The following is a 26,614-nucleotide window of genomic DNA, read 5'->3' as shown; positions in this document are numbered from 1 at the left end:
ATAGAGCAAACATTCATATGACAACCACCTGACTATGAAAGAAAACAATAATACTGCACCAAAAGTAAGGCAGTGTGGATGGGAGCGGGGGAAGAAGCTGTCCTCTCACCTCTGAGTGCTGGTCTTTACCTTTTTCTAGATGGTAGCAGAGTGAAGAGGGCCTGGCCTGGGGGTCTTTGAGGATAGAGGCTGCTTTTTTTTTTAAAGACACCGCCTCTTGTAGATGTCCTCAATGGAGTGGACATCTGGTGCCTGTGATGCCGCAGGCCGAGTTAACCACCCTCTGGAGTTTCTTGTCTTGAGAGTCGGCGCCTCCATACCAGGCAGTGATGCAACCAGCCAGAACGCTCTCCACGGTACACCTGTAGAAGCTTTCCAGAGTTTTCGGCAACATACGGAATCTCCTCAGACACCTCACAAAGTATAGCCGCTGGCGAGCCTTCATTGTAATTGCATCAACACGAGCCTCCAGGACAGATCCTCGGAGATGTCGATACACAGGAATTTGTAGTTCTTGACCCTTTGCACTTCTGAGCCCTCCACGAAGACTGAGTCGCATTCCCCTGACTTCCTCCTGAAGTCCACAATCATCCCCTTGGTTGAGCGCAAGGTTGTCGTCATTACATCATTCAAGGAGCTGATCTATCTCCTTCCTGTCGGCTTCCTCATTGTGATTCTGCCATTGTGGCGTAATCGGCAAAAAAACTGTGCCTGGCCACACAGTCATGGGTGTATAATGAACAGAGTAGTGGCTAAGCACGCATCCTTGGAGTGCACCTGCGTTGGAAGAGATAGTGTTTCTAATTTGTACTGACTCTGATCTTCCAATGAGAAAGTAAAAGATCCAGTAGCAGAAGAGGGCATAAAGGCTTTGAGTTTGTAGCTTCTTGACTAGCACTGAGGGAATAATGGTATTGAAAGCTGAGCTGTAGTCTATGAAGAGCAGCTGTATATATAAATTGCTATTTTCAAGATGATCCAGAGCAGAGAGGAGAGCCAGGAAAAGTTCCTGTTTGTAAATAATTTATTGTGAATAAAGTATATTTCTGGTTCAAAAAATGTGCTGAGACTTGGAGCTGCCACCACAAGGGCTTTGCTGGGAAGACAGTCTACTGGAGTGGTTCTCAACCTCCTTTTGCCACTCACCTCTTTTCTTTGGCTTGGCTTCGCGGACGAAGATTTATGGAGGGGGTAAAAAGTCCACGTCAGCTGCAGGCTCGTTTGTGGCTGACAAGTCCAATGCGGGACAGGCAGACACGATTGCAGCGGTTGCAAGGGAAAATTGGTTGGTTGGGGTTGGGTGTTGGGTTTTTCCTCCTTTGCCTTTTGTCAGTGAGATGGGCTCTGCGGTCTTCTTCAAAGGAGGTTGCTGCCCGCCAAACTGTGAGGCGCCAAGATGCACGGTTTGAGGCGTTATCAGCCCACTGGCGGTGGTCAATGTGGCAGGCACCAAGAGATTTCTTTAGGCAGTCCTTGTACCTTTTCTTTGGTGCACCTCTGTCACGGTGGCCAGTGGAGAGCTCGCCATATAACACGATCTTGGGAAGGCGATGGTCCTCCATTCTGGAGACGTGACCCATCCAGCGCAGCTGGATCTTCAGCAGCGTGGACTCGATGCTGTCGACCTCTGCCATCTCGAGTACTTCGACGTTAGGGGTGTAAGTGCTCCAATGGATGTTGAGGATGGAGCGGAGACAACGCTGGTGGAAGCGTTCTAGGAGCCGTAGGTGGTGCCGGTAGAGGACCCATGATTCGGAGCCGAACAGGAGTGTGGGTATGACAACGGCTCTGTATACGCTTATCTTTGTGAGGTTTTTGTGTCAAGCTCACACCAAGACATAAGAGAAACTTGTCCGTGAACTACTCTTTGCAGATGATGCCGCTTTAGTTGCCCATTCAGAGCCAGCTCTTCAGCGCTTGACGTCCTGCTTTGCGGAAACTGCCAAAATGTTTGGCCTGGAAGTCAGCCTGAAGAAAACTGAGGTCCTCCATCAGCCAGCTCCCCACCATGACTACCAGCCCCCCCACATCTCCATCGGGCACACAAAACTCAAAACGGTCAACCAGTTTACCTATCTCGGCTGCACCATTTCATCAGATGCAAGGATCGACAATGAGATAGACAACAGACTCGCCAAGGCAAATAGCGCCTTTGGAAGACTACACAAAAGAGTGTGGAAAAACAACCAACTGAAAAACCTCACAAAGATAAGCCACTCACCTACCACTTTACGTAATCCCTTCCTGACCAAAGAGCACCTATGCCATAGGTGATCTGTGGTTAATAAGGGATTACTTCAAGTGGTATGAGAATGGGGAAAAAAGGTTGAGAAACACTGGTCTATGGTATTTTCTGCTACCAGGTGGGAAAGCCCCTCAAACAACTGGGGGTGGGGAGGGGGGGAAGCCACATTAGAGCAGTGGTGGGACAACACTACAATGGATTAAACCTACAATGTATGGTGAAAATTGTATCTACTAATAGGTCACAAAGAATACAAAATTTCCTTACACTGTTTTCCCTTTGTACATATTTTTGTTGTAAATAATGTTTATTTTTGAAATGGAAAAAAATAATTGGAATTTCAGCTGGCATTCTGATAAGTCCAAACTACATCAAGTTCAGTGTGCCTCTCCAGTGGCTACAAGATGCAGCTCATTCTGATGGCACAGGGAACAAACGATGTCAAGAGGCCGACTCACCTTAGTGTCTTGCTGAAGAAATCTGCCCCATCAGCGTTTTCCAGATGATAACCTTTTTCTTTCAGGTCATCACCGAGTTCCTTTTTGTTTCCCTTATTTCAAGTGAAACATTGTACAGCCAGCCATCTCCTCTTGTATGGACCACAAAGGCTTTTGACCAGGCTGAACTAAGGACTCACAACCCATCTTCCAAATGGGGTTTTTCCACAAGCTTGCCAGCTTGTCCTGTTCCAGTCCCAGCTGTTGCTGCTGAACTGAAGAACTGAATTCTCTCTCTCTCTCTCTCTCTCTCTCTCTGTGAGAAAACCACATGACCCTTTTGGAACAGCCAACTGCCTTCAGACATTCTGCAGCACCTGACCCAATCTTCTAAGTCCGTTCATCCGTTGCTTTCCAAAACAACAATCCATTACTCCACAGCATGTCCAAATACCTCCTACCTTTAAAGTCCTTATAGGCATTCTTCAAAGTTTTTGCAAAGGCACTTGGAGCCTGGATGATCTGGCTTGAGCAGAGCTCTGGCATTTTAAATGAGATCTGTTTTGAAGAGATGGTATTTGTTTGTGACCTACACTATGAAAATCCTGCCACAATTTATCTCCTTTAAAACATACAATGCAAAATATAACATAATCCATCACAGACAGCGTGGGATTTGATCCCCAGTTCCAATTGCTGGCTCTGTAAAGGTGTTGTGCTAACTGCTATACCTACCATGCTGCCCTTCATTTGGCCCTCTACATTTATACCCCTCTCTACATCTAACCCTGTACTTTAATCTTTTCATATTTTCCCTCATCAAAATCTCTTCATTAGTACGAGCCCTCTCTTGGGGCTTCTGGTCTGTCAAGCTGAGTCATCCCAACTTCAATCTCCTTTTTGACCATCTCCATTTCACTAGAGCATTTCCACGTTTGACTGAACAAATTAGAAAGATTCATGCCCATTTACCATGCAATTACCTATTAATCCATTAGCAGATGGAGTTTGATTAAATCGAACCTTTTTATAGTTTGCATTTCCCCGACATATCACCTGCTGCCAGGTATTCTCATCTTCCACCATAAACCTTTTTTGCTGAAGCAGCTTTCATGCACTTATTTTTTTGAGTACTTTGTGAAGCTCATTACATACTACTTCTATGCAAATGATTTTGCTTCCTGTTTAAAAATTTCAATTATGAATTATTGTTTTTATAATTCCAAGGACATCCAGTTTGAATAAAAACAAATGGAGATGAGTGAAATAATCCACTTTATTTTTGAGAAAAGCATGATTAAAAAAAATTTTAGCTAAAGCATTTCACTTACAGCCAATTAGCCAACAATGTTTCCATGACACTTTTTTGTGGGCTCATCTACTTTTTAGTAGGGTTACTGACCAAAGATAGTTAGGCTGGGCTTGTTGCCAACAGTATAAAGCTGCATTGGATATACACCTTTGCATAAAACAGAAATAAACAGGTTTGAGTCACATCAAAGGAACCAGCAAGGTTTCAATAAGCAGTGCTGCCTACCAATTGTTATTGGAATCTGCACTTTGTCCACTCACCCAAATACACCACAGACCCGTGTAAAGTTCAGCTCTGATGGCTGCACCACTCATTTCTTTACAGTTTTAATGGAAGTTTATAAGGTAGTGGAATGTATACAGAATGACTGGAAGTAGGCTTAAAACATCTGTAAACAACTTCAAAATAACAAGTCCAAAAATCAATGATTTCTCTTGGCCTTCCTGTGCTTCCATAGAGAGAGAAAAAAATGACCCAAAAGTGAAAATCCTCTTTAATTCAGGAGATCAATGTGCTGCTAGCAGTCTCACGCCACTGTTTTCCATCTTCTTTGTGTGCACTTGAGAATATTTTCAAACTGGTTTTTCCAGGTTAATGGCATTCGGCTGGCTTGACGCTGTGGGAAGGAATGGAAATTTTAGAGTAGCCGCCTATTTTTGTTTGGGGGTGTTTGTCCTTTGCTTACTGGTTTGAAAAGTTAATGCCGGTGTTAAAGGACAATAAAGAAAGCGGACGAAAAAAAGAAAACAAAATAATTTGCTAATAAATACACACATCAGGGTGTGTGGATGTTTGATGAAGTGTCACAGTGTATGCCTGAAATACCAGCAGATTTGAATGTAATAATACAAATTTGCCTTAAATATGGAAATCTGGAGGGCCACACGGTTGGCAGAGTGGTTCGGGCACTGCCTTTACAGCGCCAGTGATCGGGACAGGGGTTTGAATCCCGTGCTGTCTCAGTGTCTGTGTGGGTTTTCCCTGGGGGCTTGGTTTCCTCCCACTATTTGAAATGTACTGGGGGTTGTAGGTTAATTGGGTGTAAATTGTGGGCTGAAATGGTCTGTTACCGTGCTGTATGTCTAAATTTAACTTGGATCAGAGTTTATACGTCACGATTATCATTCTTTTTGACGACTATATTGTGGGAAATATAATTTAAACATTTTTTATTCATAGCAATACAAAAATACCTGAAGTTTGCCTTGAAAATCTGGATATTTGTCTCCACCTGGTTTGATATTGACAATGGTCTCCTTATGAATTTTGTGTTTCATGTCTCGAATTCTACAGATAGCATTCACTGATAAATGATGAGCATTCACTGCTTATCAATGTTGTCATTATCACACAGTACTCTGCCCTACCCTACCCCACCCATTCCCTTCCACCGGTCCATCTTGGGACCTACACAAAAGGGAGATCAACCTGAAACCTGGTTTTCCAGGTGAAAAAGCACTGAACAATCAAGCAATATCAAATACTGCATACTGTCGTACATTTTTAAGTGTGCCTCAGGAATCAATGAGGAAGGCTACTTAGATGTTTTAATTCAGTTGTTCTCTACCTCCCCATAGTCCATCACAAGCATTATTCCTTTACTTTCTGCAGACCATCTATAACCAAGCCACGAACCACCAGTGGGGGTACTAGATATTGGAGAACACGAGACTCTTTCTAGACCACAGATGGAACTTTTTTGTTGGTCTGGTGGGAAATATTGTTTAAAATATCTGTTGTTAAATTTACAACCTAATTTTACATAACATATTACTGGTTTACTATATTGCTATGTAATAGGGACCATCAGTGAACCAAAGATTGCAATTAATATACGAGAAATTAACTGAATTTCTCAAAAGTTTGAGACAGTTTCTATTGTCATGAACATGTCAGAAAATTGCAATTGCATTACATGCAAATATTGCTAAAAAATTACATTGAAAAATAAATGAGTGCTTTTAAAAAGTAAGAGAAAGTGAGGTCTTATTGACGGCTGATGGTCCATTCAGAAATCTGATGGAAGAGGGGAAGAAACTGTCCTTCCGCCACTGGGTGTTCATCTTTAGGCTCCTGTACCTCCTTCCCGATGGTAGCCATGTGAAGAGGGCCTGGCCTGGGTGGTGAGGGCCCTTGAGGATAGAGGCTGCTTTCTTAAGACACCACCTCTTGTAGAGGTCCTCGATGGAGTGGAGACTGATGTCCATGATGTTGCTGGCCGAGTTCTCAACTCTGTAGGTTTTTTTTTCCTTGTCCTGTGCATTGGCATCTCCATACCAGAAAGTGATGAAACCAGTCACAATGCTCTCCTAGACCTGTAGAAATTTGCAAGTCTTTGGTGTCGTACCAAATCTCCTCAAACTCATCATGAAGAAATTGGGAGCAAATCTGAGACTTCTGGAACAAAGTCAAATTGAACATAACATATACTTTTATTATTAAGAAATTTATTACTAATATGTATATAAAATTACAAGAAACTAAGAAAAAAAATTTATATAAATCAAAACTACGATGGGGGAAAAAAGATTTAAATATACAAATTCAAGAGGAAATATGGTCCAGATTGTGTTGAGAGAGTGTTACAAATTTGGTTAATGTTAGATACCAAATGGTTCAATACAATTTTCTTCATCCATTACTTCACATAAATTAAACTGATTTAATTCAAATTATTTGTATAAATGTTTCCGGTGTAATAAGAAAATAGGGACTTTTTTTTAACATTCAGTATGGTCTTGTGTAAAAGTGGAATTATTCTGGATTTGAATGCATTATTTAAGATAAATTATAAGGATACTAGCATTATAAAATTGTTACTGTGCCCATGGTTGGGATTGTTATTGAATATTATTTCTTGGTGAAAGAGGCTCATCAGCATTTCAAGAGTACAAAAGGATCAGAGTGAGCCTGACAATTGTTGCACGAAGGTACTGCCCACCACCAAGATGTGGTCGCGTCAAGCCCATCTAGTTAAATGCACTGCAATTTCTGTGCAAGAGAATAGACTATTGAGCTTCCAAATTGCTTCCCATAATGTAAATACTAGTTCATACCGAACTAATTCATTACAGGATATGTGTCGCGTGTTGACTAAATGGGGCATTGTGCACTCATTTGTGGCGCTTGCAGAACAGTGTGAGTGAAGTACATTGCAAACTCCTGTTCCGAGTGCGCTCAACTCAGAGATTAAATCAATAAACTTGGATAACCAAGCTAACAGCCTCAAGATACAACATTATCACACACCCTTTGTGTCATTATTTCCTCCAATTACTGTATTTATAAAGAAGCAAATATACAGTGTTCAATACACAAAAGGGCTGGAGAAACTCAGCATGTTCTGCAGTGCTGAGAGAAGGCAAAGATGTACTGTATTACCATCATTTTAGGCCTGAGTCCTTCGTCAAGGTATGAACAAAAAGCAGGCACCTGAATAAAGAAGCCGACAGGAAAGAGGCTGTTTAAATAAATTTAAGATTTCATCATATATTATTACTTCATTGACAGTTTAAGTTCCCTCATCGCTATGGACGAATATGAGCTCAGGCCATTGGGGCACGAGTTCAACCATTTGTAATTTAACCACCACCTGATTAATCCCAGGCTGATTATTTTTCTTGCTTGGGCACACAGTGCTTAGTGACATTAGATCTAGGATAGAGGAGCCCAGGAATTCGGTCATCCATGAAGATGCATGAATATTTGTGTGTGAGTGACTTCATTTCTTTTCCAAAAATTTTTTTATTTACAATAAATTTGTGACACAAATAAACTGTTCAAAGTCCTTTCACATTTTTAGTGCCATATTCGTACATTTGCATCACTGTACTGGTTGCCTTCTTTCTCTATTTAGCACCATTTCCCATCACTGTGGTACCATGGAGTTACTTCCCTCTGTTGTTTGAGGGACTTCTCCTTGGTCTCAGCAACTCAATGCTGGGTTATGATGGACTCTAGAGTGTGGACCTTTCCCAAAGCACCTTCACATTGGCTGTGCCAGGCCTCAGTGCGTACACCTCCAGCCTGGAATGTGCCAGTCAGCACATATCTCAGTGTGCTGAAAGATCAATAAGTTTTGGACGGACCATAGCATATCATTCACCGAGCTGATGATCTTCAAGCTCCTTTGGATATTTGTCCCCTGGTTATATATATATATATTTTTTTTTTATATAAAAAAGTTTGCAGTTAATAATAATAATAATAATAACAATTACAGCACGGAAACAGGCCATTAGGCCCTTCTAGTCCGCACCGAACCAAACACCCCTTTCTAATCCCACCTCCCTGCACAATGCCCATAACCCTCCATCTTCCTCTCATCCATATACCTGTCCAACCTATTCTTAAATAATACAATTGACTCCGCCGCCACTATTTCTCCCGGAAGATCATTCCACACAGCTACCACTCTCTGAGTAAAGAAGTTCCCCCTCATGTTACCTCTAAACCTCTGCCCCTTAATTCTTAACTCATGTCCTCTTGTTTTAATCTTTCCTACTCTTAACGGAAATAGTCTATCCACATCCACTCTGTCTATCCCTTTCATAATCTTAAATACTTCTATCAAATCCCCTCTCAACCTTCTACGCTCCAAAGAATAAAGACCCAATCTGTCCAATCTCTCCCCATACTCCAGATGTTTAAACCCAGGCAACATTCTGGTAAACCTTCTCTGCACTCTCTCCACTCTGTTTATATCCTTCCTATAATTAGGCGACCAGAACTGCACACAGAACTCCAAATTAGGCCGCACCAACGTCTTATACAATCTCAACATCACCTCCCAACTCCTATATTCCATGCAATGATTGATAAAGGCCAGCATACTAAAAGCCTTCTTCACCACCCTATTCACGTGAGTTTCTACCTTCAGGGAACGATGTACCGTCACTCCTAAATCTTTCTGCTCTTCTGTATTCCTCAATGCTCTCCCATTTACCACATATGTCCTATTCTGATTCTTCTTACCAAAATGAAGCACCTCACACTTATCAGCATTAAATTCCATCTGCCATTTTTCAGCCCACTTTTCTAAGCAGCCCAAATCCCTCTGCAATCCTAGAAAACCTTCTTCATTATCCACTATTCCACCTATCTTAGTATCGTCTGCATATTTACTAATCCAATTCACCACCCCATCATCTAGATCATTAATGTATATAACGAACAACAATGGGCCCAATACAGATCCTTGAGGCACACCACTGGTCACCGGCCTCCAACCTGACAGACAATTATCCACTACCACTCTCTGGCCTCTCTCTTTCAGCCAATGTTCAATCCATTTGACTATCTCAAAATTTATACCTAAAGACTGCACCTTCCTAACTAACCTTCCATGTGGTACCTTATCGAAGGCCTTACTGAAGTCCATATAGACAACATCCACTGCGCTACCCTCATCCACATTCCTAGTCACCTCTTCAAAAAATTCAATCAGATTGGTCAAACATGACCTTCCTCCCACAAATCCATGTTGAGTACTCCTGATCAGACCCTGTCTATCCAGATGTTTATAAGTACTATCTCTAAGAATTTTCTCCATTAATTTACCTACCACAGACGTCAAACTTACAGGCCGATAGTTGCCAGGCTTCCTCCTTGAACCCTTTTTAAATAACGGAACCACATGCGCAATGCGCCAATCCTCCGGCACTATCCCCATATCTAATGACATTTGAAAAATTACCGCCAGAGCCTCTGCTATTTCCTCCTTCACTTCTCTCAATGTCCTGGGGAAGATCCCGTCTGGTCCTGGAGACTTATCCACCTTTATATTCTTCAAAAGCCTTAAAACTACACCTTTTGTAATCTCTATATTCCCCATATTTACCCAATTTGCTTTTTTTATCCCACATCTCCCAATATCCTTCTCCTTAGTGAATACCGAAGAAAAGAAACTGTTCAATATCTCCCCCATTTCTCTAGGTTCCACACACAGTTTTCCACTCTGATTTTCTAAGGGACCAATTTTGTCTCTAGCTTTCCTCTTACCATTAACATATTTGTAGAACTCTTTTGGATTTGTTATGCTGGTGCTGGGGATAAATGGTGACAAGAACCTTGTATCCTTCTTGACACACACTTAGTGAATCTTCAAAGAGGTGGGTGACTGTCCCCACTCCACCGCAGTGATCTCAGGGACAATCAAGAAGGTTCTGGCATCCAGACAAAGTTCTGGTCCTTGTTTATGAGCACTGATGATGAGGCATTCTGCCAGGTCACCTGGACAGTCTGCTCAGGGAACCACCCCACCGTGTCCATCGAGTCCCCATCTCTCAGTGCCTGCAGGATGTTCTGTGGTGATCAATGCCTGATGGACTTGCAATTAAAGATGTTTGCCTGGATTATCTCTTCCATGAAGGATAGGTGGTGTGATAAGTCCAGTTGACTAGGACGGTGGGGACAACAGGGCCAGACCCATTCTTTACAATACCTGGGACAGGTAGAACATCAGCATATAATGGCACCTGGTGCCTTTGTACTTCAATTCCATGCCCAGCCTGATGCAGCCACATACAAAGGAAGTCATCGGGATGAGGACCACATTGGATATGCCTTTGCACCTTTGACTGGCAATTTGAGTGGTAACGGAACCACTTTCCCCTTCAGGGTCTTGAAGGTCATACCAAAATTACTGTTAACTGAGTCATCCTAGAGTCAGTAGATGTCGTTCGCTTCAAATTTGGAGTATTCTACCAAGACCTTCCTGATGAAGTGGTTCTGCGGAAATGGAGTCCCTTTGTTCATATCCTTCACTGTCATCTTGACTGTGTTCTAGATTCATTGTCCTCCTGAGGATTTTGTTGCTGCAGCCATCCCATGAGACTGATGGAGGTGGCCTTACTGCTGGAAAGGGCTTTAGATGATCTTCCTCGATGAAACGACTTCTCACGATCCAGTTGATCGGCTCACAGTAGGTGACCTACACTTGATCTAAGACAAAAGGCTGAGAAGCAAATCCATATTCCTGTGCTATTTGTGCAAAGTCACATAGTTAAATGGAGCCAATTTGATGTTTCTCCCAAATAACACAAGTACAAGTCCAGTGCACTCGTTTACACTATCCATGTCAGGCCTACATCTGAGTGGAGAACTAAGTTGCGAATCCAAGCATTATGCAACTTGGGTGCACTAAAAAGGATCTGTGGCCCGAGGTGTGGCCCACAGTTTATGGATATGAAATATGCAAATTTGTGGAGACGTCACATTATTCAAGAGGCACATTTTCAGGCACGGATTGTGTACCACGACTAATTTAACTCTTGTAATCTATGGGCAACATTTCTTGAAAAGTGTCTAACTGACCATGGTCTAACTGACCATGTGGCAAGGATTTAGTATCAAATTATATTTTTAAACACTGACAGGAAGCTGAAGGAATGCAGATTTTCTTCTGACGAATATTCCCACCGAATGGTTGAGTGATGCAGGCTCAATATTAACCTTTACAAATTACATTTAAAGGAACCTCCCCTCTCCTACAAATAAAAAGAATCCACGGAGCCACTGTCACTGTGCTCGAAGTTTATACACGTGGACTCTAGGAAAACTGCCGATGCTGGCAATCTGAAGAGATAACAAAACAATCTAGATCCTGAAGGGATCTTAAATAACCTTCATCAATGTGCGCTATATTAGCAATTGGTATGATTACCATGCCAACTGCATTCTCATCCAAATAGATGATGAACAACAGTAGGCCCAGCACTGATCGCAATTCAATCTGTCCAAACAACTCTACTACCACCAAGCCAATACGTATCTAATTAGCTATCTCACCCTGGATCCCATGCGATGCAACCACCTGTCCTTGGAAATCCTCTTGGTCATCTCCAGCAAAACTCAATCAAAATCATGAGGCACGATTTTCCATGTACAAAACAACGGTGACTATTCCTAATCAGCATCCAAATGCAGGCAAATCCGGTTTCTCAGAATCCCCTCCAGTAACTTTACCACCACAGGTTCAATATTCTTGTCAGTGCTAAAAATGTTACTGGCCACTAAATGCATGCCACACAAGCAGTTAGATCCAAGGGAAGTTCCAATCCCTTCTTGTCTATTTGTCACACTATAGCAAGGATGTGGAGGCTTTGGACTGGGTGCAGAAAAAGTTCATCAGGATGTTGTATGGATTAGAGAGTTCCAAAATGGCGGCATACGAAGTTGCAGCGGCCACTTCGACTCCTTACCTGAACTATAGCCACAGGGACAATTCAGACAAACATATTGCTATCCAACACCCAACCCCAACCCACCAATTTTCCCCTGCAACTGCTGCAACCGTGTCTGCCTGTCCCGCATCGGACTTGTCAGCCACCAACGAGCCTGCAGCTGACGTGGACATTACCCCTCCATAAATCTTCGTCTGCGAAGCCAAGCCAAAGAAGGAGAAGGCTAAGGGGAGACCAGACAAAAGTATGTACAGTGGTTCCCCCCTTATCTGTGGTTTTACTTTTTGCAGTTTCAGTTGGTCTGAAAATATAAATGGAAAATTCCAGAAATAAACAATTCATGTTTTAAATTGTGCGCCGTTCTGAGTAGCTTGATGAAATCTCGCGCCATCCTGCCCAGGGTGTGAATCATCTCTTTATCCAGCATATCCACGCTGTGTATGCTACCCACCCGTTACTCACTTAGTAACCATCTTTGTTTTCAGATCAACTGTCAGGGTGCTTGTGTTCAAGTAACTTTTTTTTAAATATTGTTATAATTGTTCTATTTTATTATTAGTTTTTGTTGTTAATGTCTTATGGAACCTCATTTATAAATTAAATTTTATCATAGGTATGTATGGAAAACCATGTACAGGGTTTGGTATACCCATGGTTTCAGGCATCCACTAGGGGTCCTGGAATATATCCCTCGCGGATGGGGCTGGGGGACTACTGTGCAATTCATTTTTCACCAGGGTATAAATTTCAATTTTTTGAAGCCATAGGATTATGGTGAGAGGGGGAATTTTAAAAGAGATTTATGAGGCAAGTTTATTTTAACCCAGGGAGTGGTTGGAGCTGGAAGGTGCTGACACAGGAAGTAGCAGTAGATGGGAAAGAGGCATTTGGACAGATACACAAGTTGGCAGCCAATAGAGAGATATGGATGTTGTGCGGACACATTAGACTAATTTTGATTGAAAAGTGAATCTGTTTTGGTGCTATACTGTTCCACATTTTACATTCTAAAAATCAAACACTGAAGACGCTTCAAATCTGAAATTCAAACCGAAATTGGCAGTATTGGTGAAGAGAGAAACAGTTGTTTCAGGTCAATAACTTTGAAGATGAAACATTCCATTTTTTGACACTGTACGAAGTGATTAAATTTCAAGAATATATGCTTTTGATTCCAAAATTGTGTTCTCAAAAATCAATTTTAAATCTTCATGATGAAATTGACATTTGATTTACCACTGAAATCAAAAGCAAGATGTGAGACACATTTTAAAGTACGATCTTGTGACAAATAACAGCTGTCACAATTGCAGTGCAATGTTACCAAGCATTTTGTTTTTTTAAGTATAAATTCCTTTGTAACAGAATAGGAGTTCATACAATTCAATTTAATTATTTTAAGCACCAATAAACTGACTGTTCAAGTGGCTTTTTCACCTGAACACGTAGACAGAGCTGATAAGATGTACAATTGAAAACATAGCAACTGTAAACCTTTATTCAACACCTGCTCTTTTCCCCTTCTGTACAACTTTTGATAATGAACTGCAGTGTCTCTATCAATGCCTGGTCACAATCTTCAGAAAAACAGAATAAATCATGGGAGGATAAATTAGATGCCAGCTGTCACTCAGGTGGTTGTACAACTGCTTAAGTCACAGACTTTTGAAGTCCCGCTCCAGAACTTGGCAGTGCAAGTACACAAGGAATACAAGTTGTATTGCTCTGCCAATACAACGGCTAAACTTATCCCTCAAGTCATCATCCCTGCTGGTTCCAGGTGGCACTGATTTTCATACTGGAAAATTCACTAACATCATTCCTGAAAATATTCAGTCACATAACAGAGTGTACAGATTCTCACTGATATCACACCCCCTCCCCTAAGTACATTCCCCCATTGTCTTGGTCTTAAATTTTCATTAAAAATTAATATTTAAATTTGGACATACAGCAGGGTAACAGACCCTTCCGGTTCATGAGCTGCCCTCCCAAAAAAAAAACCTCAATTAACCAACTCCCATACATTTTCAAGGGTGGGGGGGTGGGAAACCAGAGCACCCAGAGGAAACCCACACAGACACGGGGAGAACGTACAAACTCCTTATAGACAGCGCAGGATGCGAACCCTGATCACCGGCACTGCAATAGCATTGCTCTAACTGCCACGCTAATTGTATTCAACATCTTTTCTGATAAGCCCCCCTTCAGGTTGAGGAAAGAACCCCCCCAACAACCACCATCACCTTAACAGAGCATACAAAAAAAATCACAAAGCAAAAAGGTCTTTTTCTCAACGTAGGGGAGTCCAAAATTAGAGGGCATAAATAAAAGATTTAAGGGAAATATTTAAAAAGGAACTTGAGTAGCACCTTCCCATCACCCCTCACCTCACAGAAGATGATAGATATGTGGAAAAGCTGCCATAGGAATTAGGAACCGAGGGTACAATTGCAATATTTTAAATACATTTAGACATGTACATAAATAAGAAAGATTCAGACAAATATGATCCGAATTAAGGCAAATGGGATTTGCTCAGATAGGCACCTTGATCACCACAGACAAGTTGGCTGAAGGGCCTGTAAAACTCTTATGTATGTCTCTGTGAATCCTCTATTAGAGCAGAACTTCCACCAGTTATAGTCAATTGTGTTCAGTTTCCCCCTTGCAGTAAATAGAGCCACATCCGGGAATCATTGATTCGGGTGCAAGTAGAATATCGAGAATCAGGCATCCCGTAGAGAGAGAGAGAGAGAGAAAAATTAATGTTAACACCACAATTCTGAAGCAAACTGGAAAGCTGGTATTTATTCAGCACAGATTGTTCTGTGCTAGCAGTCAGGACCAGTACTCGAATCCCACACTGTCTGTAAGGAGTTTGTACATTCTCCCCATGTCTGTGTGGGTTTTTTACCCCCGGGGGGCTCTAGTTTTCTCCCATTGTTCAAACACGAATCGGGAGTGTAGGTCAATTGGGTGTCATGGGGGGGGGGGGCACGGGCTCATGGGCCAAAATGGCCTGATACCCCGTGCTGTCTAAAAATAAATTTGCTGCCAGATCAGCTGGATATTTCTAGCAAGAACATTATTTTGTGTCTCACAATTCCAGCACTCTCCCCTCTGTCAACAATCATGTCCTATTTGGATCCTCTCCACTCAGATATCCACTCAGTCCTCACTACCAGTTCTTTGCCATCATACAGTCTCTTGGTAAGCACCCATCACTGGCATTCTTAGAATTCTTTTAAGGACGGGGGAAGAAAATATCAAAACTTATTATATGCTCTGGTAATTCTTTGTCTGTACTCCCAGGGGTGGGGGTTGCCAGTGATTCCACATCATTATTGACATTTTTTTCTTCTTCATTATTTAAAAAGTAACCTTGATTTGACGGAGGGGATAGATTAGATTAATTTAGTCCATTATCTTTTAGTTTTAAAAAAATCTATTATTTTAATATAACAGTCTAATAAACAGGTCTGACATGGTGGCATACATTATGTTTACTACTAGATAAGCATATTTTCTTATTTACTCATTATTATTTTTTATCCCTTATGTATTTACTTGTATACAATTGAATATGATGTCATTGTCATTTATTATGTTAGCTTATGTTAAACACAATAAAAATATTAAACAAAAGAAAATTGTTCATCTGGTTGACTTTAAGATGGAGATAACTGAGAGAAGTAAAATCAAAAATAAAAAAAATACCCTTTAAGAGTTTAAAAAAAATAAAGTTTTGTCATTCTGGCTCTACTTTTGTATCAACTACGACTGGCATGCATAATTAAATAGTTGTGTCATTCAGGATTGTTGAGGTGTTAACATTTCCTCAGCAGTATTTACAATTATTTCTTTATATTGTAATTACAGTTTCCAACATGGAGATTTTCCAAGTAAATCAAATAACTACAAAACAATTCATTACCTTGACAGAGCAATTTACAAATCAATTTTTAAAAAAAATCAAATCTTCACAACATTTACTCAAATTTTATAGAAAGGTATATACATAAAATTATTTACACATTAGGAAGAAAATACAACACCAGTTATGAATTTAATGGAATATTCACATGATGGCAACTATAAAAGAAGTGCATTTACAAGAAATCTTCCACAGAACGCAGATATTCTTGGCATTTATTGGCCACCTCAAAGAGCCAATGAGAAGCCAAACACTTTAGTCGGTCTGATTCATGATTACCAAGACTAACTTTTCGATTTTGATTTATTCAAATTCCAGGACCCACGGTGGGATTCAAATTCACGTCTGTGGATCAATAGTCAGGAGTCTGGCTGTTCGTTCAGTCACTAAACTCAAAACTATCAAGGAAATGCCCTTCGATTGACAACATTTGAATGATAACATTTCTTTAAAAGTGACATTTAGAAGTTCCATGTTTTCTTGAATTCTTCCTTGTCATTAATTTTACATTGTTTTGATCCCTAAAAGTTGGCAAAATGAACTGCTTTTAAAGCTTTTAGATGTGTTCTTTGTCACTTAGTTTTTGGACAAGGTCGTGAAATTATATCACCCTGTTGTGGATTTAAGCCCCTGTGATACTATCAAGTGCAAATGATCATTAAGAACTGATCTACGGTTTTGATTGCCTACACCCTAGTACATTATTAAAAGGCAACTGGTAAATCCAGTCCGGAAACAAGATAAAAATAGACCTTATGCACAACTGTAAAGATGACAATTTCCCAAGGACTTTTTGAAATTTTATATCTTTGCCACAACAACGGAAACTTTGTTTCCTAGTGGCAACTTCCTGGCTGCAGAATTAAGTATTGTATTTTACATTAATCTGCATGAAGAGCCAGAGGTTAAAAAAAAAACCAAGCTTGATCATTTCTACATTAATTTACTATCAGGTAATATCTGAATAAATTACTCTGTGGATTAAAAATCCCTCAAAAGTACCAGATTTTTACATCAGTGGTTCTCAACCTTTTTCTTTCCACTCACATCCCACTTTAAGTAATCCCTATGCCACAATTGTTCTGGGATTAGTAAGGGATTGCTTCAGGTGGGATGTGAGTGGGAAGGCAAGGTTCTGGACCCAATTGTTACTGAAATATTTTGCTTGAGAAAAATTGTCATTGGCCCATTTCCTTTGGAGTTCTGAAACCGTGCACATAACGAGTTCATTCGGTACAATTAAAACATTGGTTTTCAAACTTTTTCTTTCCACTCATATCCCACCTTAGGCAATCCTAATCACAGAGCACCCGTGGCATAGGGAATATTTGAAGTGGTACCTGAGCAGAAAAAGGTTGAGACCCACCATTTTACAAAGAAACGAAGAATATTTATTTCACATGATATATGGTGTACAATTTAAATTTGAGAATGTACAACTGAGAATGATTCAGTGAGAGCAGCACATCAAATATACTAGATCTAATCAAGCACTGTGTAATATTGAATTTAATAGCTTACAGATTAGTGCAAAAGTCAATAAACCCAAACATGACCATGAATACATGTGTTAGCTGCTATTTTAAAAATAGCAGCTAACACATGTTCTGAATTTTTAAAAGTGAGAAAAAGATTCATAGCAAAGCAAGGTAGATTGAACAACATTCTTTTTAAAATAGTTAAAACAATTCTGTTTGGGATAAAGTGCACCTCAAGAAAATGACATAAAGTTTAAGGAAAAAACATGATATATTTTTACAAATTTGGCACCCGTATCCTTAAAAAAATCCCAATTAAAAAAAAAAATCAAAAATGTTCTTCTTAGCCTCCAAGACCTGTGTGGAACCCTATTAACAATGAAATAGATATGAATTTTAGACTAAATGGGTTTTAAGACTTTCACCAGTCCATTCAATCCTTTCTTCAGCTTTTCTTGGCACTGTAGATGGGAGGGGGTGTTGGGATATGCTCATCATGCATTTGATACTCAATATATTATTATATCTGTATTTTGAAATGTATTTGAATTCATGTATGGTTAAAAATGTTAAATATTCAAAAATAGGACAGTCACCAATAACCAATAACAAGAGTAGACGGCTATTGCATTAAGGAATCAGAACCTTCACTGTCTGAAGAAATTGTGTCTAAAATTTAATCTGCTTACAAAAGAGCTTTCATTCTTCAGTGAAGCAGACTTCGTCATAATTTATATTCATTGCCATATGATCAAATGCTCTGAACAGAAAAAAGACCATCAATTAGCTATTTTATGGTGAACAATTTTAGTATGATTATAGATAACAAATATTAGAAAATAAAACTGATTAATTTCATTGATACCAGGTGCTTTTGTGCTTTTTCAAACAATTGTAGGATTATGTGAATCATACAATAGGATCTTTTAAGAGATTATTATAAAGGTACATGGTCTAGAGGAAAATGGAGCATTCTCCAGCAGGGAAATTCTAGGCAATTAGACCAAACACGGGCAGGTGGGACTAGTGTGGGTGGGCCATTTTGGTTGGCATAGAAAAACAGAGCCAAAGAGCCCACTTCCACACTGTATGACTCAATGAGCAAATTCAACTGCCCTGAGGTCTTCCCACAAAAATGTTGTGCAGCATTGACTTACTGAAAACTTTTCCATCCCACAGTCCCAAAAGGGACTCCACATGTTCGATACTGGCTTTAAACTGGGAGCTAGCAGGAAGTGATGTCCACATCAACTACTACAGGCAACATTGTGCTCGCAGAAAGCAACAGGCCCAGATGGTGTTCCACAACATCCAGGAAGTGATGTTCCCGAGAGCCTGAACAGATTCACTGGCAGGCATCTTTATTCTCTCCTTATGATAGATCACAGACTCCATTTGTTTCATTAAGGCCACAATCACTCAAGTACCAAGAAACATAATTTAGACATACAGCATGGTAACAGCCCATGAATCCATGCCGCCCAATTCACACCCAGTACATTTTGAATGGTGGGAGGAAATCTGAGCCCTCAGGCAAAACCCACTCAGACAGAGAGAATGTACAAACTCTTTACAGACAGTGCAGGATTTGAACCCCGCCCCAATTGCTGGCGCTGTAAAGGCATTACACTAACCCCTACGCCAACTGTACCACCCTAATAATAGGCCAAAATGATTAACAACCAATAACTTTGACATTTTCCATAGTGAAGTGCATTGAAAGACTGGTCATGGCATTAACACAAGCTTACCAGCCAGTCTTGACCCACTTTAGTTTGCCTACTAGTCAAACAGATCCATGGCAGCTGCTATCTCTCTCTACTTAGCCATGGAACACCTATATTGCACTAGGGTCATGGACTACAGTACTGCCTTCAATACCATAGGTCCAAGCAAATACATTCCCAAAATTCCGGATCGAGTCCTCAGTGCTCCTCCTCCCTTCAACTAGATCCCCGACTTCCTGTTCAACAGATGACAATCAGTGAAAAATGGGTGATAACATCTCCTACAGGATCATACTTAAAATTGGTGCTCCTCAGAGAGGTGCAATCTAATCCCCTTCTACACCCCCTTGACACACACAAAGGTATAGCAAAATACCATTCCAACTCCACCCTCTAATTCACAATAGCGAGTCAGGTATCACATAGCAATCAGATGAAATACAGGAAAGAGATTCAAAGTCTGGTGGCACGGTGCCTAAATAATAACCTTTCAGTGACAATAAAGGTGAGAAGATAATAACTTGATGAGAGGTTCAAAGTCTACACCTGCCCGCATTATTGGTCCAGAAGTCGAAATAGTAGATAGCTTCAAATTCTTAGGAATAAATAACTCCCATAACTGGAGACAAACATGTTGACAAGATGATCAATAAAGTGAACCAATGGTGCTACTTTCTGGGAACACAAGGTTTAGCATGTCCCCAAAGTCCCTCTATAACTTCTACAGGTGCATCACTGAAAGCATGCATTGGATTGTGCAAAGGGAGCTGCTCTGCTCAAGGTCAGTAGAAGCTACTGAAATATATGAATGCAGCTTTGAACATAAATTTCCTTCTCCACCTTGGACTCCATCTAAATCTCCCACTACCTAGGGAAAGCAGCCAATATGCTGAAAGGCCCATGCTGACAGGTTGTGGATATGGATGGGAGGGTAGAAGGAAAAAAAAGCTAAGCGACAGGGAGAGAGGAAAGCTCTGCGTTGTAATTTACAGCAATTTTGCAACGGTAATTCACAATATTGCTGTTACCAACACCAAATTTTGTGACACACATTCATGTCACTAAATCGGATATTGATTCTCAACCTGTTGGTCTGCTTCTCACTGTACTAGGAATCTTGTGACAAACAGGCATGAAAACCACAGCATTCCTTTGATATTATTAAAGTCCATACTATCATAGAATTTAAAAAAAAAAAGGTTGGGGGAAAGAGCTCAAACTAAATGACTATATTACTTCAATTAAGGAAAATGCCAAAGCTGAAGCAAACAACAGTTTCTCTCTACGGATCCATTTTCTCTCTTCACAGATGACACCTGACTAAAGTATTTCTAGCATTTTCTATTTCAGTTTCATCATCAGCCCAGATCAGGAAGGGCAGGGAAAGATCAAAGATAAAACAAACCCTTGTCATCTAACCTTTTTATTATTGACTGCGTTTGAGTCTCCGAAGACTGTTGGAATATATTTCAATCACCAATTCAAGAAAATAATCTCCCATGGATTCAAAATTATTCAATTCAAATAAAATTTTATATTCTTTAATATAGGACTGTTAAAAAAAAAAGGTTATATTCATGGTTAACCATGCCCTTCCATTAATGTACAGCTCCACAACTACCACAAAATGTTCTCTGGCAACAGCATCCGCCCTCCAATGTCAATTTATGAGATTTTATTGACACACTAAATTCAGTGCTGAACATTTCCTTGTTAGTTGCACAATCTCTTCAACCTCATCTTCCATGTAACGTACACATGATATCGTGTTAGTCATGTCGATTCTTGTTTCCTCATAGCTATGATCTTGTGTTAGGGCCAAATTCTGTACATTCATGGTTGTAATTCAGTGACTAAATGCTTGATAAATATTCTCACTTTTCAGGTGCTGCTTGACCTGCCCAAGTGTTTCGAAACATTTTCTATTTTAATTTTGGACTTCCAGCATCTGCAGATTTTTTTAATTTACAGGAAGCCCAGGATAAATTGTTTACTAGATATTGAAATCAAGACCCTTTGTGTCCTTTCAGGTAAAGAAAAAGAATTGTTTCATACAAAAGAATTCTATCCAGTTGCCTATGCAAGCATCTTATAATTTTAGTAAATATTTATTAGTTGTTGTCATCTCTCTATTGCTATTGTAGAACCTTGCTCTGGACAAATTGACTTTTATTTTTCTCATATTAAAACCATTCTTAATCTACAAAAGATCCCTTGGGATACAAGATTATGATACAAGTGGAGATCTTTTGTTCCATCGCAACATTGTCCAAAAGGTTTACCAAGGATGTTGTAGTTATTACAATTTTTACAATATTACAATTTTATCCATTATTCACTATAAAGAATTTCCTATTTCAGAAAGTCAAGGTTACCAACCAAGACCAGGTTATTATGAGGTCACATCTACCAAGAGATTTTTTTTAGGTATTAAAAAAGACAGCTGTGTTTAAATGAAATACTTAAATAACTGCTATGTTTAAATTATGCATGGTCAAGAGTTTCACTGTTGATTCATTTTAAGATTTTTATGCCACCTTGGTAACATGCGCTCTCGAGATAGAAAGCGGTTTTGTGACTGTCTATTATTCTACTACTTCCTTTAAGTAAACTACTGCTGTGTTGTCAGAGCACAGTGGATAAAAATTTATCCACTTTTGGATAAATTGCACTATTTAGTTTAACTTGTTTCCTGCTCAATCACCTCGCGACTAATACTTAATATATTATCTAACTCATCATCATCTGAGAAATGCCATAGTTTTTGCCATTTTCCTCAAAACCTCCCAGGATTTCTCTGCAAGCCTGAAATCTGCCCATTGAATCTGTGCAAGGTTTGATCCGAGACAGGGTCATTTCAATAGAGGAACAGCTTCAAGAAGCAAGGAAGTTGTTGGTTATTACAATTTTATTTAACCAAATTAAATGCATTTATTTGCTCTTGTGATTTTTAATATTTAATACTTAATGTTTTAACATTTTCCTCAACATTGTGATTTGTTTGAAAAAGCCAGAAAGATTCATAAATATTCAAACTTTTGATAGCTTTGATGCATTTAAGGGACTTATCAGATGAGACCTATCTGCAGGTAGGCCATGACAGGTCTTATCGTGCATGCTAGATATGATGTGTAAAACTTCTCAAAGCAAATGAGGCCCAGGTTGTGGGGTTGCGCAGACCATCTTCGATAAGCGCAACTTACCTGTGTCAGGAATTTCTAGAACATTGACAAATTTTTAAAAGTGCAAATTTTAAAAGTAGCAAAATTGATTATACGAGGATTTTGTCTTCATCTTGAGGCATTGATAAGTACAAGGTTGCTCTTTCAAATCGAACCATAATTAACATAGATTATGAAGTCAGTCAGTTAAAAGATTTGATGAGTTTTGCATACTAATCATAAATACCACCTCTAAGTTGCTTCAAGGATGCAGGCTTAGCCCACTGCTCAACTCATTATACAGCGATGACTGTGCGGCCAGGCACAATACCAATGCGATCTACAAATTTGTCGACGACACCACAGTTGTCATCAGAATCACAAATGGCGATGAGGAAGAATACAGGTGGGAGGTAGATCAGCTCGTTGAGAGATGTCATGCCAACAACCTTGTGCTCAGCATTAGCAAAACCAAGGAGATGATTATGGACTTCATGAAAAAGTCATGAGTACATGAACCAGCCCACAGAGGACTCTGTAGTGGAGAGGGTCAAGAATTTCAGATTTATGGGTGTCAACATCTCTGAGGATCTGTTCTGGAGCCTCCATGTCAATGCAATCATGAAGAAAGCTCGCCAATGGCTATACTTTGGAAGGTGTTTGCAGATATTCGGTAAGTCACTTCTATAGAAGAACATTCGTGGAGAACATCACTGTCTGGTACGGAGATGCCAATACTCAGGACAAGAAAAAAAAATACTTCAGAGGATTGTTAACTCAGCCTGCAACATCATGGGCACCAGACTTCACTCCATCTACAAGAACTGGTGTCTTAAGAAAGCAGCTTCTATCCTCAAGGACCCCCACCACCCAGGCCCTGCTCTTTTCACTCTACTACAATTGGGAAAAAGGCCCAAAGCTGAGCTCTCAGCGGCACAAGGACAGCTTCCTCCCCCCTGCCATCAGATTCCTAAATAATCAATGAACCAAAGACACTGCCTTACTTTGAGCACTATTTCTTATTAATTGTTGTGAGATGGTTTATATGAATATTTCCACTGTGTCGCTGCCATAAAATAATGAATTTAGTGACTTGTTTATGAAATAAATTCTGATTTTGAAGTGCACAACATGTGATTGATTGATTTCCCATACCATTGCAAGAATACAAGTACACAATCCTTTATCCAGAACCCTGGATTTCAAATTTCGAGTTTTTCCGGATTTCAGAACAAAAGCCAGCCCCAGATTAAGCCCACCCGAATTGTGCTGCCGTATCTATCCCCTTCCAGTCGCGCTGGCATCTCTCTCCCACTCGAGTCGTACTGTTGTCTCTCTCTCTCTCTCCTCCCCCTGCCCTCCCAAATCGTGCTACCATCTCTCTCTCTCCATCCCCCGCCCACCCAAGTCGTGCTGCCATCTCTCCCCACCCTGGCACCTGCTGTGTCGTGCTGCCGTCTCTCCCCACCCTGGCACCTGCTGTGTCGTGCTGCCGTCTCTCCCCACCCTGGCACCTGCTGTGTCGCGCTGCCGTCTCTCCCCCCGCCCCACCCGAGTCGCATTGCCGTCTCTCCCCCCGCCCCACCCGAGTCGCGCTGCCGTCTCTCTCTCTCTCTCTCTCTCTCTCTCTCTCTCTCATCTTCCACTGTACCAGCACCAGGAGAAAAAAAATGCTGGTTTGTGGAGCTTTTCAGATTTTAGATGTCTGGATAAAGGATTGTGTGCCTGTACTTGGATTTAAAAAAAATTCCTTAACGATGTCAGTGCATATTGTTTATAATATCCCTACATCAGCCAAGACAATTATATTTGTTTGAATGGTTGAAACAAGCACCAGTCATGTTTGCTGTCATCTCTCATGAATCTAGTAACCCCACAATCGCCGATGAATCTGCCTGATTGGCATATCTTTGCAAATACACTGTCATCATGTTTACCTCCTTAGGGTGTGTTTATCAGGAACAAGAATGTTAATGCTATTAATTGCAAAAGGATCACTTGGCCATTATGTAACAGAGGAGTGTCCACTCGCAGTACTACTGTACCTAAAACCATGGAGAGAAGCCTTGTCCTGCCTGCCCTCACCTGGTAACAAACTCAAGGGTGTCGATGCTGCCAGAGAGAAAGCAGGTGGTTTGAGCAAGGCTGTGCAACTGAACAAAGATGGTAGAAAGCAGCTTCCATCACATGCAGTGGGTGATGAGGGAGTCAATAAAGACCAGGCAGGCTGTCTACACATGAAGCCAGTCCTGCCAAATCCTAGCAACAGCCTGCATTCCTGTGTAGCCCTGAACCCTTTATCCCTGTACCACTTACCCCCGTCATCCTAGTACCAGTCCTCACAAGCAGCCTCTTAACAGGACCAAAGGAACTGCAGTGTACCACAATGGGGATGGCACATGTTCCTGGTGCACAGGAAAGACTGAGGAAAATGTATTTCCTCCATCTCTCCTCTCCCCCTTCTGAAGATCAAGATAATGAATCAGCACTCGGCAATATAGCACTAAGAGGAACAGTGACATAATAGAATTTGATAGCAACATTTTAAATAAAATGAAAGACTATACTAATTGGATGTGATTTGTACTTTAATCAGAACTCTCCACAAGGAGAGATAGACCAAGGATGAAAAACAATTACCAAAGAGCATAATTTTGCAAACAAGAAAGTATATTTTCCGGAAGGATTCCGCACGTTCAAAAGCTCTTTTAATCTGGAATAGGAAGCTCAATATAATTTCTATTTTTGTCTGGGTTATGGAAATGAGTTTTGATATACGAGAAATTGAACTTCAGTAATTTTAACAGCCCATTACTGGCACACCTTTGTTAATTAGTAATACTGCAATTTTGTATGATTGAAAATGTAAATACAAAGCTTTCCACCATGAATGCCTTTTGACAATGCAACGGCAAACCTATTTGGACTATTTTCATTTAGATGTTGAAAGCATAACTAAGTCAATAGGCTTTGGTTGACATGAAATTAGCTTGATAAGTTTGAAACTGATTAGAATAATAACTTTCATAAAATGTATTCTGGGATCCAATTGAATCATCTTACCAAAAGGGCAAACTAACACTACAGTTTTGAAATTCATTCAGTAGGTTTCCAGGCAACTGGGCTGAACAAATAGGCTTCACATACAAGAGGAAAAAAAGGTCCAAGTTACAATTGTCATAAATGAAATTAGTTTAGCAGACTTAATCCAGTTGCTATTATTTATCTAGTAGGTAATGGTGTGTATTCACAGGTGTGTACAGGAGTTACATAATTGGAGGACAAGTCAATCACATTGCCATTGCCCAGGAGAATCAAGTTTTTACTTTGCAAGTGGCTCAACTTTACTGCTATTAACACTGAATGTCTGATTTAAAAAAAACATTAAGGATAGTCTAATTATCAAATGCATTTAAGCATGGTTTCACATTTAAAATGCAAGTGTGACTTCACATAATTATCATTAATTGAACTTTTATATACAATTCAGAGCAAACTGAAATATCCCAGACTCTTAGCAGGAAGTGACAGATAAAGATCGGAGAAACTGACGGATTATGCTACTTTGCCAACATAATGCCACATTATAATTGCCATATACGTGCTATATTTGCTTTCAAGAATATTCAATCCTTGTACATTATGAAACAGAAATCATGATACATTTATCATCCCTTTGTATAGTTCACATTTTAGCTTCCCCCACCCCCCACCCCCATCAACAATTAAAATGTGAAGGTGTAGCGGCAGCTACACTGCTCATGAAAGAACACACACAACCAGACAAGTTGAGCTCAGGGAGCAGACTAGTTTATTGCAGGCTGCTGGTCTGTACTTCTACTCCCAGTCCAGACCTGGCTGAGAACCACGCTGGAGGGCACTGATGTCACCCGGGCATCACGTGCAGGCTCCTTGAGCCCCGTGCTGGGAGGAAGGGAACACCCCCGATGGTGCCATTTCGGCCAGCTGCCCCACCGCGTGGCTTACAAGCGGGGCCGGTTCGCCTGCCTAATGGTGAGCCGCCACACAGCCCCCCCCCCCACCCAAGAACCAGCGCCAATGTCCTTTTATGCCAGATGGCCTCGCTTCTTGGGTTGGGCTACGACCATGGGCTCAGTGGGATCAAGGTGCGCT

The 26,614-nt window shown here is 40.5% G+C and overlaps 1 protein-coding gene across 5 annotated transcripts in view; it reads right to left on the bottom strand.

Moving 5' to 3' along the window:
• Window positions 1-4,304: 4,304 nt before the first annotated feature.
• LOC138759313 (phosphoinositide-interacting protein-like) overlaps window positions 4,305-26,614 on the bottom strand; it is a 62,373-nt gene continuing 40,063 nt past the window's right edge. The window contains exons 1-4 of one of the 5 annotated variants that reach the window (XR_011354717.1): window positions 16,236-16,705; window positions 7,376-7,426; window positions 6,074-6,391; window positions 4,305-4,610 (exon numbers count right to left, since the gene is read on the bottom strand). The gene's annotated coding sequence lies outside the window, so the exon portion shown is untranslated. Of the gene's footprint in view, window positions 6,392-7,375; window positions 7,427-16,235; window positions 16,706-26,614 lie in introns of those variants that run through there. The other 4 variants (XR_011354714.1, XR_011354715.1, XR_011354716.1 and 1 more) reach the window with 4 other exon arrangements.

Source organism: Narcine bancroftii, chromosome 3, assembly GCF_036971445.1.
Source record: "Narcine bancroftii isolate sNarBan1 chromosome 3, sNarBan1.hap1, whole genome shotgun sequence".
Lineage (NCBI taxonomy): Eukaryota > Metazoa > Chordata > Chondrichthyes > Torpediniformes > Narcinidae > Narcine > Narcine bancroftii.
This window is presented reverse-complemented; position numbering and strand designations above follow the sequence as displayed.